We start from the raw sequence: 15,948 nt of genomic DNA, 5'->3' as shown, positions 1-15,948 counted from the left end.
AATTTTTCACAAAACTACGTGTTTTTCACAATATACAGTCAACTCTCTGGCTGTCGATCTTCTCGATATCAATAATTCTCCATCTATCGATGAATTCTTCAGTCCCTTCAATCTGCATACTTCAATTATCTTCATTCCTCGATATTTTCCCTTGCTTGAAGGATCTCTTCCTCGACGGTCCCTTGGATTCTGTTTGCATTAAAAATCTCTTCCGGTTGTCAATAATTTTACTTTCTTATGGCTTGCATAGACATTTTTCTTGGCGAAACGAAGCTTTGAAGGGTGTTTGACATTAGCTTGTTTTTATTTGATGAACGTTGCCATGATACTCTCCCATAGCTGGGTATCCAGCAAAAAATATTTTCAATCGAGTCTTCATTTTGCATCGTTCTATAAACTGATGATTCTCTTCCTCGACGGTCCCTTGGATATTGACAACCAGAAAGTCGACTGTAGTTATCAAATGGTTGAGATATTTGAATAAATTTCAAAAGCATTAACTTTTTTTCAAAATACTCAAAATTTTCACAAAACTACGTATTTTCTAAAAAATACTCCAAATTACAAAATTTATTTTATTCGAATTGTTTGTAAAAATTCCGATCATTTCGTCGCCATCGTGCTAACTTGTCGTACGTGCATTTTGGGCCAAATTGAGTTAAGAACGCCATTTTGTGCAGCTCACAATGCCTCACCTTTTGACCTTCACAGATCCCCAAAATTCGATTTCAATCCTGAGATATTCAACAAAACCCGAAAAAACTCCGTGCATTTTTGTCACTTTACATATGAAAGTAGTTTCAATCTTGTCGTGCTATCTTGTCACTCCATGAAAATTGATGTAAGTGCGACAAAAGGCCAAAGGGATTTCAGGCCAGGAAAGTCAGGATGCGTTTGTCGCACGTACAAGCTAGACTACCGTAAACATTTGTAATTACAACTCGGGACTCCAGCAACCAACTTCAACCAAACTTTGGGACAATGCACAGAATGGTGAGCCAAACAAAACGTGTTTGTTATTGTTTACATTGCGTGCTCTCGTTTTTGAATATTCAAGGTCAAACATTAAAACGCGTTTTTCTCGGAACGTCAAAATGGCGGGTGCGACAAGATAGCACGACGACGTCGATTTGTTACCCAACTGAAATTTTGAGTGTTTTTTTTTGTGAATTCGTAGTTTTGTGAAAATTTTGAGTATTTAAAAATGCTATTACATTCGAAATGTATGAAAATATCCAAACGTTAAAATATTGCAAAAAACTGAAATTTTGAATATTTTTTCGAAAAGACGTAGTTTTGTGAAAATTTTGAGTATTAAAAAAAATTGTATGACATTCGAAATCTATGACAAAAACACGATCATTTGATACGCATATGGCAATAACAAATATTTTGAGGTTTTTTTAGAGTAAAAAATTGTATTTTCAAAATACAGGAAAAATGCGTATCATTGTGAACATTTTCATGTTACTACAATTACAATGGATAGCTGCCATCATCCTGATTCCAAAACACTATAATTTTCAGATGTTAACATGATTTTTCATTTGATTATAGCCAATGTATCCCATTTAGCCAAAATCCCATAAGCTCTGTGCTTCAGTTATGCACGCTTCGGTTTTGCATCCCCCATATGCGGTGCTAAACTGAGGCATGACTGTATTATTTTTAAGTCGTCTTTTTAAGCGATTCTCGATTCATGCAACTTATTTTAAATGAGAGTAATCATGATTTAGATTGATAATGAATATTCGAGTTTCTATTGTATTTTGTATAGTTGTGTAATAAAACCGTGTAACCATGGTATTGTGACATCTGGGATGTTCAAGGTCATCCGAAACTTCTTGGAGCTTTGGATTACCAAAGAAACAAGTCATCTAGACTTTAACGACGGATCCAACCCAGACGGCTTCAGTGAGAATACACGGCTACAATGAATTGTTGTAACAACCTTATGGGATGTTCTGGGTCATCCAAGAACTCCCTGGAGTTGAGATCTGTGGGTCTACCGCCGTAACAAACAGGAGGTCAGTGATTTTTGACCATGGATCAAATCCACATAGCTTCAGCGAGTATGGTAGCCTACTTTGCCAGTGTGTTGGGTCATCCAAGGACTCCCCAGAGTTAAGATCTCTATGTCTACCGCCGTGACCAGTTATAGAAATGTAATAAGTCAAATAATTGTAGTTTAATCAGAGAAACCTCTTTGATCTGTAATATATATATCTAACCCACTTCCAGAACCAGCTGTTTTATTACCTTGATCTCTTAATCCAAGATGTTGCAATGTTTAGTCATGCGTACACATTACGATCTTGAACTTTAGTCATCACTCTCGAGCATTAGTCATTAGCTCTGCTGGCTGCCGTAATAGACCTGTTTTGTTCCATCTGATTGCGTTACTTCCTCATACCTCCCCCAAGTTTAGCTAGAACCAGCTGTGTTCCCGTGAGCCTCCAGCCTGATCCAGCTGCCGAGACTTACAAACTTTGAATCCCGGTGTCTTACCAAGACTGTCGTCGTCGTCACCGCGGGAAAGGTAATAAACAACACCTGAGTAATTTATGGCGTTGGCGTGACATAAAACTTTGTTTATGATTCTCGTCTCGTCCCGCGATTGTTGGACTGTGACTTTTTTTGTTTGCTGCTGCATGTTTTTTTATGCTTTTTATGATTTCCACTTTTTGGGGCTGCTACCGTTGTTCTAAACTGTCGCCGAATAAACTTTTCCGCGAGAGGCACACAAACTAATCATAAAACAATTTCGTGCTCAAAATACTTTATTATGACTTTTACTAAGTCTTGTTGTGTTTTTTATTCGTCATAATTAACGAGACCGGGAGAGCAGCGCCGAGATATGCAAAGGAGTGGGATTTGGTTTTTGGTTGGGGATATCACTCTGAAGCAGTTACGAAAAATGTAGCCAGTCACGATTTGCCCTGAGAGATAGTGGTGGGGTGGAGCCATTCCCCGTTGACGTTTGATAACGGGGTAGCATTTACTCAACGAAGGCAGCACGGATTTATGCCACAAGACTCAAACCGAAACACACGTTTTATTGCCAAATTCGTCGTTGTCGTGCTATCTCGTTGCACGTGCATTTTGGGTCAAATTGAGTGATCGCCACTTTGTGCAGCAACTCCTCACCTTTTGACCGTCACAGATCCCCAAAGTTCGATTTCCATCCTGAGGTATTCAATGAAAACCGAAAAAAAATCCGGGCATTATTGTCACTTTTCTTCATATAAAAGAAGATTCAATCTTGTCGTGCTATCTTGACACATCCTGAAAATTGATGTAAGTGCGACAACTGGCCAAAGGGAACTCAGGTCAGAACGCGTTTGACACACGTACATGTCCGAATAATGTAAACATTTGTAATTGCAACTTGGGACTTCTGCAACCAAATTCAACCAAACTTTGGGAAAATGCACAACCAAACAAAACGTGTTTGTTATTGTTTACATTTCGTGCTCTTGTTTTTGTTTATTCAAGGTCAAACATTAAAACGTGATTTTCTCGGAACGTCAAAAAGCGACGTGCGATTAGATAGCATGACAGCGTCGAACAAATCTTATCACAATTAAGCAATTGATAATCATTTCGCAGCAAAGAACAATCACGAAAAATTACTCGTTTTTCCTGCTCCGAATCATGTTCGCTTCATGAGAATAAAAAAAGTTTAGATTTGAAAATAAATTGGTTCTGCAAGTCCTAATCCTTCAAACAAACAACAAAGTCTTGAAAGCGATTTGATGTTAAATCTGCTCTGCTTTTATTTTTCATGTGCTCCTTCCCCCTCCTCTTTCTCCCAGAAACAGCTAACTTTATGTCATTTCACCACCACACCGCCACCGCCAGCCAATTTGGAAAGCAACATTTTACGTAATACAGATGGGCTTTCCTTCCTCTGGATTGTGCGTGCGTTTGTGCTCAAATTTCAAACGAAAACCTGTGCGCGCCACTTGGTGCGATAATTGGAGCCACCACACAAGCAAAACACACACACACACACATTAACACACACGTGGCTCACAAAGTTAGCTTGAATGACAAAATAAGACGAAAAACATCGCAAGAGGAACGAAGGAGCGGCGGCGCCTCCATTCAAATGAGAGGCAATAAAATTCACTTTCTTTCTCTCACTCATTTGAATATCTCGCGCGGTGATGATTGTGCGACGCGTGTGGCTGTCAGTGTCAAAGTCACTGTGTAAGTGCGTGTGGCGATGGGCACAAACAAAACGAGAGGGAAAAAAACTGCGAAGAAGAAAAATGGCTCAACATTAGCATAGCTCGCGAAATGACGAAGGCATTCTTTTCTTCTGGTAGTGAACGAAAAATCGCTAATGAAATTATTAAAAGATCATGGGCGGAGTAGGTAGGAAAAAAAACCGAAAAACTAAATTGATAGGTTGTTTTCGTAAATATTTATTTTATTAAACCATTGCTAATTTGGAACAAAATTGTTTTGCATATTTTTTTCTAAACAGAAAAAAAAATCATGGTAATATTACATCTGGGAAGGGGTACATCTTTTATGTGAGAAAAAAGGTGTAATTTTACCTCTGGAAATGTGTAGTTTGACCACTTTTCTGGTGTAATAACACTTTTTCAGTCTAAATTTGGGTAAAATAACATCATATACTTTTTTCTCAATAAAATAAAGACTTTTTAATCATTAAACAAATTTGCAACTTTTCGATCGATTTTGGGTTTTTTCCATGCTGTTTTCGTGGGTAATTGCTAGGGCTAGTGATTTTTCGCGATTTTGCAGAAGCCGCGTAATCCGTGAAATTCGCCTCTGGCCGTAAAATTTGGCAAATACCATGAAATGCCGCGAAATTTGAAATATTCAATTAATAAATCGCTACTCAGTGCAATTAAGCTTTATTTTTTAATTCAAACATTTTAAAAGATTTTTCAAAAGCATTTTAAATGCAGTTTACAAATAGATAAGTATTTCATATCAGATCTACAATTATTTGCTGAAGATTTTTTTTTTTCATAGAAGAACGTTTGGACCAATCGGATTCAAACGTTATTTAGAACTTCCGAACCCTTGTCAAATGGACAAGGACCTAGCGCGTATATAGATGATAGTAACAGTATTCCTAATTCCATCATAGCTCACCAAGTCGCGAAGGCATAGGGTTAGCATTTTTGCTTACCAATCCAAAGGACGGGGGATCGAACCCCGACTTTAGCGACTTTGATTTTTCGTTCATGTTTAGAGTTTCAAGATTTACTTTACTTTCTCGTTGGGAGCAGATGGGAATCGAACCCAGGATCATTCGCTTACAAAGCGAACACCGTGACCAGTAAGCCACGGCCGCTCCTTAATGCAGATGGTTTCTTTTTTCCACAAAATTCCAAAAAAGATTTTTAAAGAACATTAATCAACATTTCTTTAAAAGAAAACGCAGAAAATATCTTTTTCATTTTTAAATTTTTTTAAAATTTTGTTTTAATTAATCAACGATATTAAACAACGATGAACAAATTGTTTTTAAGTATTTTGAATAAAATTTATGTGTTTTAATTCAATTGATTAGTAAAATAATACATATTGATATCATTTATTTTTTCTTTAACTATCAATAAATGTAAAAACTGCATTTCTTTTAATGATTCTAGGATTGATGAATTAGAAGGCGTGCTAATTTTATAAAATCTCAATAAAATTAAAACAGCTGAATCATAAATTCTTGAACTTTTTTTATTAGGTCCAATAAACAAATGTTTGAGTGTATCCCTTTCACACCTTATGTAAATGTTTATTAGTATAAGCGGGATACACTCAATGTTTACATTTGTTTGTATGACCTAATACAAAAAGTCTAGAATTCAACTGACGGAAATTCTTCAAAATTTTCTAAGATTAATCCAATTCTCCTTTTTCAAATAAATAATTTGTGTCAGGGGGTTTTATTTTGTATATAGAAATACTGTAACTTTTAGGACACTTTTCCGTTAATAACTTTGCTAAAAGTACACATTTTAACGTTTATTTTGAGCAGTTTTTAGAGTACCGTGAAATTGCCGTGAAATTTTAATGTTTTGTAATTGGCATGCCGCGTAATTTTGATTTATTTGCCGTGAAAAATCAGTAGCCCTAGTAATTGCTGAAATACATTTTTTTTTCTTTCGGAATCCGATTAAAAATACATTATTTGAGAAACTGAGTATGATCGTAGGAGCTGTTTATTACAGGAATGAGTTAATTGGGTCCTAAAATGAAGCTTAGATTGCTGATATTATTGTTTACAGCGATAAAGCTTATTTTTCTGAGTACAATGGAGGGACCACAAAGAGTTTAAAATGGATTTTTAAATCAATTTTGAAAAATTAACCTCGCGGTCCTTCTTGACAGAAAAACTCCTACTTGACAGCTCGTTCCAAGGGGACCATAGTTGATCCATAGAAAAAATGTTGTCCTGTCAAACAAATTTTTTGCATTAAAATGAAAAAAAGTGATCAGAAATGGTTTTTAATCGTGTTTTTTACCGTTGTACATAAAAATTTACATAGGGCTTTAGTACCCAATTGATAAAGAATTTTGCAAATTGGCAACATTTTTCCCACTAAAATAATCAAAACTGTACTGAAAATGGAACAGCATACTTTTTTCTGCAAAACTGTTCTTCATACTGTATACAACAATGCCACAACATTAGTTTTTGCATTCAGACATGACAGTTTATTTTCCAGAGCAAATTTAAAATATTTTTAAAGAAATAACACTATTTTAAACCTCCCGATAACTCCGGAACTCAAATTATGGATCGATTTAAGGTGTGCTGTGTCAGGAATATGTTTTAAAAACTAAAAATTGATATCTTGATCAAAATTAACATCTTTGTCTTGAGTTAGACCGAGATATTGGACGTATTTTGTTTTTGCACCCAAAACTGGCAGCGCTAGTCCGAGAGAATGATGGTCTCGAGTCGAGAGAATAGTGGTACCATTCACGGACGCAGAGAACACAGCTCGAGATGGGCGATAGAACTATTCTCTCGAGGTTCATTTGCAAAAAAAGTTCATCCGTCAAACAAAAAACCAAAAGTGTCGATAACGGGAATCGAACCAGAGACCTTTGACAAACCAATCCAATGACTTAGCTGCCTCGGCCACCACAGCTTGGTGACCAAGGAGAAGTCAGAAGTCGATGTATGGCACTTGTTGGAGATTTATTGATTCAACTAACGAATGAACTCATTTGTTATGATGGTGTGAGTTGGTACCATTATTCTATCGATTTTGGCACTGAGCCTTCAATAAATTTTGAGAGAACGATTATCTCGATTCTGAATTTTGGGTGTGGTGATATATTATTTTTTTTAAACATTAAATCGAGATAAAATCAGTTTTCACCGACAGAATATTTCGGAAATCGTTTTTTTCTGGCTTAGATTTTTTTTTTGTTTGGTTGCCATGAGTCCACTGCGACCATTTATTTGATCTATTGTCGACCTGTTGATCTATTTTTAGATCTGCAGAGGCTGCCAATTTGCTGTTCTTGGGCATTTGGGGAACAAAGCACACGCGCTATTGTTGAGCAAGTGTGTTGATCTGTCCACACGCCGTAACATTTTTCCTTTCCTCTGTGCTGTTGTACTTTCCATATGTGTCGCTAGAACTGAAGTGCACTTTTTTATTACGCTACTTAGGATGTGTTCCCAGTGAAATCCCGAAAGCCCGGGACTCTTGCTAAGCAGTTTTTTTTGTCCCTCCTAGCACATTTTGCGGTTGGGCCCAGCGCACTCCGCAGATGCAAATATACAGAGCACAGCCGGTCCTCGAAACATGTGAAAAGTACGAGGAAAGGTGGTGCCAAGCCATGTGGGTTTAAAACCACGACCTTCCGTTTATCAAACGAAACCTGTAACCAATAGACCACAGGAGCTCGGCTGGCTTAGAATAGTCCCTCCATCAACCTCCAGGGGGAATTTCCGCGGTGCATGCAAGTCACATAATAATCCTCTTCTTACCCACCGTTTTAATGCAAATGTTTGATATTTGCATAACTGTTATTACGTAGAAATTATTTTGTGATTGAACTTTGACTTGAAATTTGAAAAACTCGAAATATTTGAAAAACTGTACCTTGAGAATTTCTAGTCGATTTTGTGTCATCGGCATTTGTTTCATTTCACTTGTAAGGCTGGTGTAAATATTTTACAAAGTTTTTGTCATCATCCTTTCGTTCTGGAACTCTGGAATTTGGTCAATAAGTTTCTGAGATACAGCATCACAAAGAATTCAAATCCATGAAAATGTTTGTTTAAGTGTCACCTCATTATCCAGTATTTTCCAAGATCATATTTCAGAAGCTATTGGCATAAATTTCTATGTTAAAAGTGAAACTTTTGCGCAAAGTGATTTGCAAAATCCTACCTGAGGAAAAAGTTCGAATATGAAAGATTTTTAACCTGCCCACCTTCCCTCCCCACCCTAAATCCATCGTCAGCTACATCGCCGGAAAGAAAGAAGAAGACCCACTCTTTTTCTCTCATCAAACATATGGGAAGTTGGGCCAATTTACATCCGAATCACTACTAATCCAGTTTGGGCTTTGGCACGATGCCAGCTTCGCGAGTGTGGGGCCCAGTTTTCGTTTTCGAAACACTCCAACGCCCCTAATTGACAGCTCTGTCATGTTGAAACGATTGGTTGAGATGGGATGCTTAAACTGGAGAAAGGAGAGATGAGTTAAGTGGATCACGTGAGGAAAATTATGCTACTTGAACAGCTGGTTGAAAGTGAATTTCATGTAAATAACTGTCGAAGAATTTTTTGCTGTATGCTAATTTAAAATTAAAAGTAGGTAAATTTTGAAGAAATCTTCGGTTTACTGCCTTCAAAATTAAAATAAATCTGCATCCATAAACTGACCTAATCCAGCCTAAACCAAAGAAAATAATCCCTTCTTTTCGCGCCAAAAAGATTCCTTATCCCCTGGGGAAGATGTAAATTCCTTCATTGAAATTCTTCAATCCCCTACTTCTTCTTTTTTATCCGTTTCAACCCTTGCAAAATATTTCCTCCGCAAAACAAAAAAAGAAAAAATCTCCAACGCCTTCAAAAGAATGCTAATATGCGTTTCGTGGGGCTCAACGTGGCGAAATAGTAGTTTATGCAACAAGTTGCAAAAAGAGGATTTTTTCAGCACGAGTCGTACATTTATCCAACGAGGTTCACCGAGTTGGATAAATACGACGAGTGCTGAAAAAATCAAGTTTTGCAACGAGTTCCATACAACATTTTTTGCAATTTCGAAAAACACCCATTGAGTGAAATTTTAAGTCGAATTTTCATGTATTTTGTCAATAAATCGTTTGAATCAAAAAAATGTTGAAAAGTGTTACTTTTCGAAACAAGTGCTGAAAAGTTTAACTTTTCAGCACCCATTTCAGTGCTGAAAAGTAGAACTTTTCAGCATTTATTTTGAAAAGTGTTGCTATTCGATTCTGTTATTTTTGGTACAGAAAAGTAGGCTATTTCGTCGTTCAAGAATGACAGGAAAAGTAAGTAGTTTCACGACGGAATTGCAAAAAAACCCTTCCCAAACCAACGATGAAAAAACAAAGGAGCTTTTCCGGTCCCAAAACAACAATCCACGGTATGGTTTCGGACAAAGAGAGGGCTTTTTTCTTGGACTGTCCATGCCACGAAGTTTGGGCCACCTTTTTTTTGGGGAACTGATCTAAAAGAAGTAGGAATTTCGGGGTTCGTGCACTTTTTACTGAAAGTAGAGATTCTTTCTTTGTTATTAGATTTTGAAATTAAATCCCCAGTGACATTTTTTTTAATCGTTTTCAATTTAATGCTATTATTTTTAAAAATTTGTTTCAAGTTTGCTATCAAAAGTGAAAATCTACCTCACGATTTGCTCAAAGATCCTTCATTATTCTCGTCCTTCCGGACGATTCTCTACAAAACTTCACCTGGTCCAGCGGGATACGAAGAAAAGCTCGAAAGACTTTTTTCAGGTGGGACAATCCCATTTAGTGCGTTTTACAAACAAGCCCGGAAAAGACCCGGGCAGAATCGGGGTTGGCTTTGTACTGTGCACTCCCTGTTGAACATCCGTTTGACGGTGGATTTGTTCTTTTTCATGACCAGGATAACTGGCCAAAAGTGTCCTGCTTGACGCATGAGTCCGGTTCCAAGCTTGGGCCGTAAGGATTTGAAGGCCATTTTCGAGACATAGAACCAGGTAGTTTTATCCTCAATATTTTTAAAATGAAACGTTGTTTTTATTAGAAAAAGCAACAATAGGAAATTTAAATTTAAAACAAAACTCAACAATAACATAGTAAAGTCCATTTATCTGTGAAGCAAAAACAAACCTACCAAAAGCAAATTCTCTAGTGGATGGCACTACTTTTTTTGTATCGCTTGCAACTGATTCGATTCTTTTCGAAACACAATACACAACGATTCGCACCTGGAGGGTTGCAGCCGCGTTGGAAATGCAGCTGGGAAAGTTTTTCCTCCTCTGCTTCTTTTTCGCTTCTGTTGCGCGCTGTACTGCGAGAATGAAAGCTTTTGCCGCTTGGAAGATAATGACTGGATGTGGATTCGATAGAGGGGAGTTGGTGCTGATTTTGTAATGTAAATTTTGTTTTAATTTTATTATGATTATTACATAAAAAGATCCCACATCCATTAGAAATATGAAGGGTATGGCCAGTGATTTTTCGCGAATCCGCGTAATTCATAAAATTAGTTAAATAGCATCAACTTTGACTATTTAATTCAAACACTAAACATGATTATGAAATGGCATTATGAAAGCTGTTGAGCAATTCTCTACTTAATCGGTCTTTTTTATTAATTTATTTTTAGTATTTTTCCCCGGCTGAAACTTTTTTTGTGCCTTCGGTATGCCCAAAGAAGCCATTTTGCATCATTAGTTTGTCCACATAATTTTCCATACAAATTTGGCAGCTGTCCATACAAAAATGATGTACGCAAATTCAAAAATCTGTATGATTTGAAGGAATTTTTTGATCGATTTGGTGTCTTCGGCAAAAATATAGGCATGAATAAGGACTACACTGAAAAAAATGATACATGGTTAAAAAAATTGATGATTTTTAATTTCACTTTTTGACACTAAACAACTTTTCAGAAATTTCCAGGTTGTGCAAAAAATCTTTGACCGAGTTATGGATTTTTGAGTCAGTACAGATTTTTTTTTCAAAAAATCGAAATATTGGTCGCAAAAATGATGTAACTTCATTTTTTGATGTAAAATCAATTTTAAAATAAAAAAATACTGTAGTATAATTTTGATAAAGTGCACCGTTTTCAAGTTAAAGCCATTTTTTAGAAACTTTTTTGAAAATAGTCACAGTTTTCAATTTTTTTTTAAATTAGTGCGCATGTCTGCCCATTTTTGAAAAAAATCTCTATATTTTGATTTTTTAATCTTTGTTGACTTTAGTTGCTCAGATATTGCCAAGCAAAGGTTTGAACACAGGAAAATTAATGTTTTCTAAGTCTTACCCAAACAACCCACCATTTTCTAACGTCGATATCTCAGAAATTAATGTTCCGATTTACAATGTTAAAATATGAATCATTAGTGAAATTTTCCGATCTTTCCTAAAACCAGAGCAGCGGAGTCGGGTCATATTTCAAGCGACTCCGAATCCGTCTCCGACTTCAGCCCCGACTTTCAGATCCAACCGACTCCGATTCCGACTCCAACTCCGGCCCACCAACTCTAGCCGACTCCCATTGTAATATTTCAATAGTTAGTTTACTATTATTTCGAAAACATTGATAAATAGGATTATTTAAAAACTCTGGATTTATTTACTTAACCTCAAATTTTCATTAAATTGATTTAAAGCTAAAATATTAAATTGATATTATTTTAATGATCATTAAAAGAAAGCAGGCCTTAATGATTGATTTAACATATCAATTGCATTTGCTCACTTTTATGTTAACATTTCTAAGAAGCACAGTGACTATCATAGTCACCTTGTATTTTTAAATAACAATTTTAAACGAAACTATTTTTAAAGCTCCATTGAAACTTTTAAGACGTACATGAACATCACGCCAAGGCTGAAGAAGTTTATTATTGCAAATCAATGTATCTAAAAAAATCTTCGTGGTAAGAACGCTTAAGGGGTCCTTTTCAAATATCCGTGACCTAGAACATATTTTACCTCTGAATTATTTTTATTTATTTGAATTTTTTATTTTTTATATATTTAAAAAGAGGCGCGCGATACTTTTTGCATCTTCACCTAAACGAAGCTTTATGAATGGTCATGCGCCTCCTTGAAATTCATGAAAAAACTTAGAATTGGATAAAAAACAAAAATCCATAGGATAAATATTTTCTACGTCAGGGATATTATTTATCTTGAAATCTTGTCCTATCCTCAAATCTTGAGATTTGTTCAACGATAATTTGCAACAATATCAAAATAGTTTGCCTAAGGATCAACATTCTCAGACACTTTTAATTTTTTGTACAAAGTTATAAACAAAATGCGTGATTATTATTTATATTTTTTGATGTACCTCGTAACTTTTTTCCAGAACAATGATTTACTTAAAACCACCAAGACATTTACTATCTTCACTATGATCTCAAAAAAAAAAATTAAAATGGCATCGCCGCGCACGCAACTTGGAAAAAAAATTAAAAATATAAGAAGGAAATCTGTTTTATAGCAAATACTAAAAAATAAAAAATAAACATATTTTTTGTTAAATTTAAGATAGCTCCGACTCCAACTTCAACTCCAAGTAATCAGAAATTTTCGGCTCTGCCTCTGACTCCGACTCCAGCTAATAATAGCCGACTCCGGCTCCGACTCCAACTCCAGCTGTTCGAGTTTTTACTACTCCGACTCTGACTCCGACTCTGACTCCGACTCTGACTCCGACTCCGACTCCGAGTCCAGCTATTCGAGTTTTGATGACTCTGACTCCGACTCCGACTCCAGGCTTCCTAAAAAGACCCGACCCCACCGACTCCGGCTCCGACTCCGACTCCAACTCCACAGCCCTGCCTAAAACAATATTTTCAAAACTTGTTTAAAGAAGTTTTATTTGAGCTATCGAAAAAAATCCTCCTGAGATTTTTACATCATCATAAAGAAGTCTGAAGCTTTCAAATGCAACAAACAGAATGTTATTTTCTTTCCACCAAAAAAAATACAAACATTTGAAAAAAGCTTATTTGAAGACGTAAAATTGCTCTTACTTTTGAACAAAGCAAGCAAGCAACTTCGTTTTGCCTTCCTCACTGAGGTAAGGCTATAATCCTGCTCTAAAAATGAACTTTGTATAAAAACGTCGTAGACCCACCTTCATGTATACATATCGACTCAGAATCGAAAACTGAACAAATGTCTGTGTGTATGTGTGTGTGTATGTGTGTGTGTATGTGTGTGTGTATGTATGTATGTGACCAACACCGATTTGACCCGAACTTGTTGCATTCGACTTGGTTTAGGGTCCCATAGATCGAGTTTTATACAAATTGAAGTTTCGATAAGTAGTTCAAAAGTTATGTATAAAAATGTGTTTTCACATATATCCGGATCTCGCTTAAATGTATGTAAACTATGTCCGGGTCCACCATCCGGCCCATCGTTGGGTAGGTTATCAAAAGACCTTTTCAACGAGTCCAAAACATTGAAGATCTGGCAACCCTGTCTCGAGATATGGCTACTTAAGTGATATTGATGTACTTTTTGAAAGCCGGATCTCACTTAAATGTATGTAAACTATGTCCGGATCCACCATACGACCCATTGTTGGTTAGGTTATCAAAAGACCTTTCCAACGAGTCCAAAACATTGAAGATCTGGCAACCCTGTCTCGAGATATGGCCACTTAAGTGATATTGATGTACTTTTTGAAAGCCGGATCTCACTTAAGTGTATGTAAACTATGTCCGAGTCCACCATCCGACCCATCGTTGGTTAGGTTATGAAAAGACCTTTCCAACGAGTCCAAAACATTGAAGATCTGGCAACCCTGTCTCGAGATATGGCCACTTAAGTGATATTGATGTACTTTTTGGATGCCGGATCTCACTTAAATGTATGTAAACTATAACCGGATCCACCATCCGACCCATCGTTGATTAGGTTATCAAAAGACCTTTCCAACGAGTCAAAAACATTGAAGATCTGGCAACCCTGTCTCGAGATATGGCCACTTAAGTGATATTGATGTACTTTTTGAAAGCCGGATCTCACTTAAGTGTATGTAAACTATGTCCGAGTCCACCATCCGACCCATCGTTGGTTAGGTTATCAAAAGACCTTCCAACGAGTCCAAAACATTGAAGATCTGGCAACCCTGTTTCGAGATATGGCCACTTAAGTGATATTGATGTACTTTTTGAAAGCCGGATCTCACTTAAGTGTATGTAAACTATGTCCGAGTCCACCATTCGACCCATCGTTGGTTAGGTTATCAAAAGACCTTTCCAACGAGTCCAAAACATTGAAGATCAGGCAACCCTGTCTCGAGATATGGCCACTTAAGTGATATTGATGTACTTTTTGAAAGCCGGATCACACTTAAGTGTATGTAAACTATGTCCGAGTCCACCATCCGACCCATCGTTGGTTAGGTTATGAAAAGACCTTCCAACGATTCCAAAACATTGAAGATCTGGCAACCCTGTCTCGAGATATGGCCACTTAAGTGATATTGATGTACTTTTTGAAAGCCGGATCTCACTTAAGTGTATGTAAACTATGTCCGAGTCCACCATCCGACCCATCGTTGGTTAGGTTATCAAAAGACCTTTTCAACGAGTCCAAAACATTGAAAATCTGGCAACCCTGTTTCGAGATATGGCCACTTAAGTGATATTGATTTACTTTTTGAAAGCCAGATCTCACTTAAGTGTATGTAAACTATGTCCGAGTCCACCATTCTACCCATCGTTGGTTAGGTTATCAAAAGACCTTTCCAACGAGTCCAAAACATTGAAGATCTGGCAACCCTGTCTCGAGATATGGCCACTTAAGTGATATTGATGTACTTTTTGAAAGCCGGATCTCACTTAAATGTATGTAAACTATGTCCGGATCCACCATTCGACCTATCGTTGGTTAGGTTATCAAAAGACCTTTCCAACGAGTCCAAAACATTGAAGATCTGGCAACCCTGTCTCGAGATATGGCCACTTAAGTGATATTGATGTACTTTTTGAAAGCCGGATCTCACTTAAATGTATGTAAACTATGTCCGAGTCCACCATTCTACCCATCGTTGGTTAGGTTATCAAAAGACCTTTCCAACGAGTCCAAAACAGTGAAGATCTGGCAACCCTGTCTCGAGATATGGCCACTTAAGTGATATTGATGTACTTTTGAAAGCCGGATCTCACTTAAATGTATGTAAACTATGTCCGGATCCACCATTCGACCCATCGTTGGTTAGGTTATCAAAAGACCTTTCCAACGAGTCCAAAACATTGAAGATCTGGCAACCCTGTCTCGAGATATGGCCACTTAAGTGATATTGATGTACTTTTTGAAAGCCGGATCTCACTTAAATGTATGTAAACTATGTCCGGATCCACCATCCGACCCGTCGTTGGTAAGGTTATCAAAAGACCTTTCCAACGAGTCCAAAACAGTGAAGATCTGGCAACCCTGTCTCGAGATATGGCCACTTAAGTGATATTGATGTACTTTTGAAAGCCGGATCTCACTTAAATGTATGTAAACTATGTCCGGATCCACCATCCGACCCATTGTTGGTTAGGTTATCAAAAGATCTTTCCAACGGGTCCAAACACATTGAAGATCTCTCAACCCGTTCTCGAGATATGGCCTCTTTAGTTATATTTATGTACTTTTTTTTGTACAACCCCATCATATCAGCCATTGTTGGTAATGAGTGAGGAAGGCTCCAACCACATAGGTGGATTAAGTTAGTTTTTTCATCA

General features: G+C 36.9%; 1 protein-coding gene across 1 annotated transcript in view; it reads right to left on the bottom strand.

Moving 5' to 3' along the window:
- The window catches only part of LOC120414196 (uncharacterized), a 260,154-nt gene that overhangs the window by 53,077 nt on the left and 191,129 nt on the right, over positions 1 to 15,948 (bottom strand). The window lies entirely within an intron of this gene.

This window comes from Culex pipiens, chromosome 3 (genome assembly GCF_016801865.2).
Source record: "Culex pipiens pallens isolate TS chromosome 3, TS_CPP_V2, whole genome shotgun sequence".
NCBI lineage: Eukaryota > Metazoa > Arthropoda > Insecta > Diptera > Culicidae > Culex > Culex pipiens.
The sequence above is the reverse complement of the archived record's forward strand: the minus strand, read 5'-3'. Positions and strand labels throughout refer to the sequence as shown.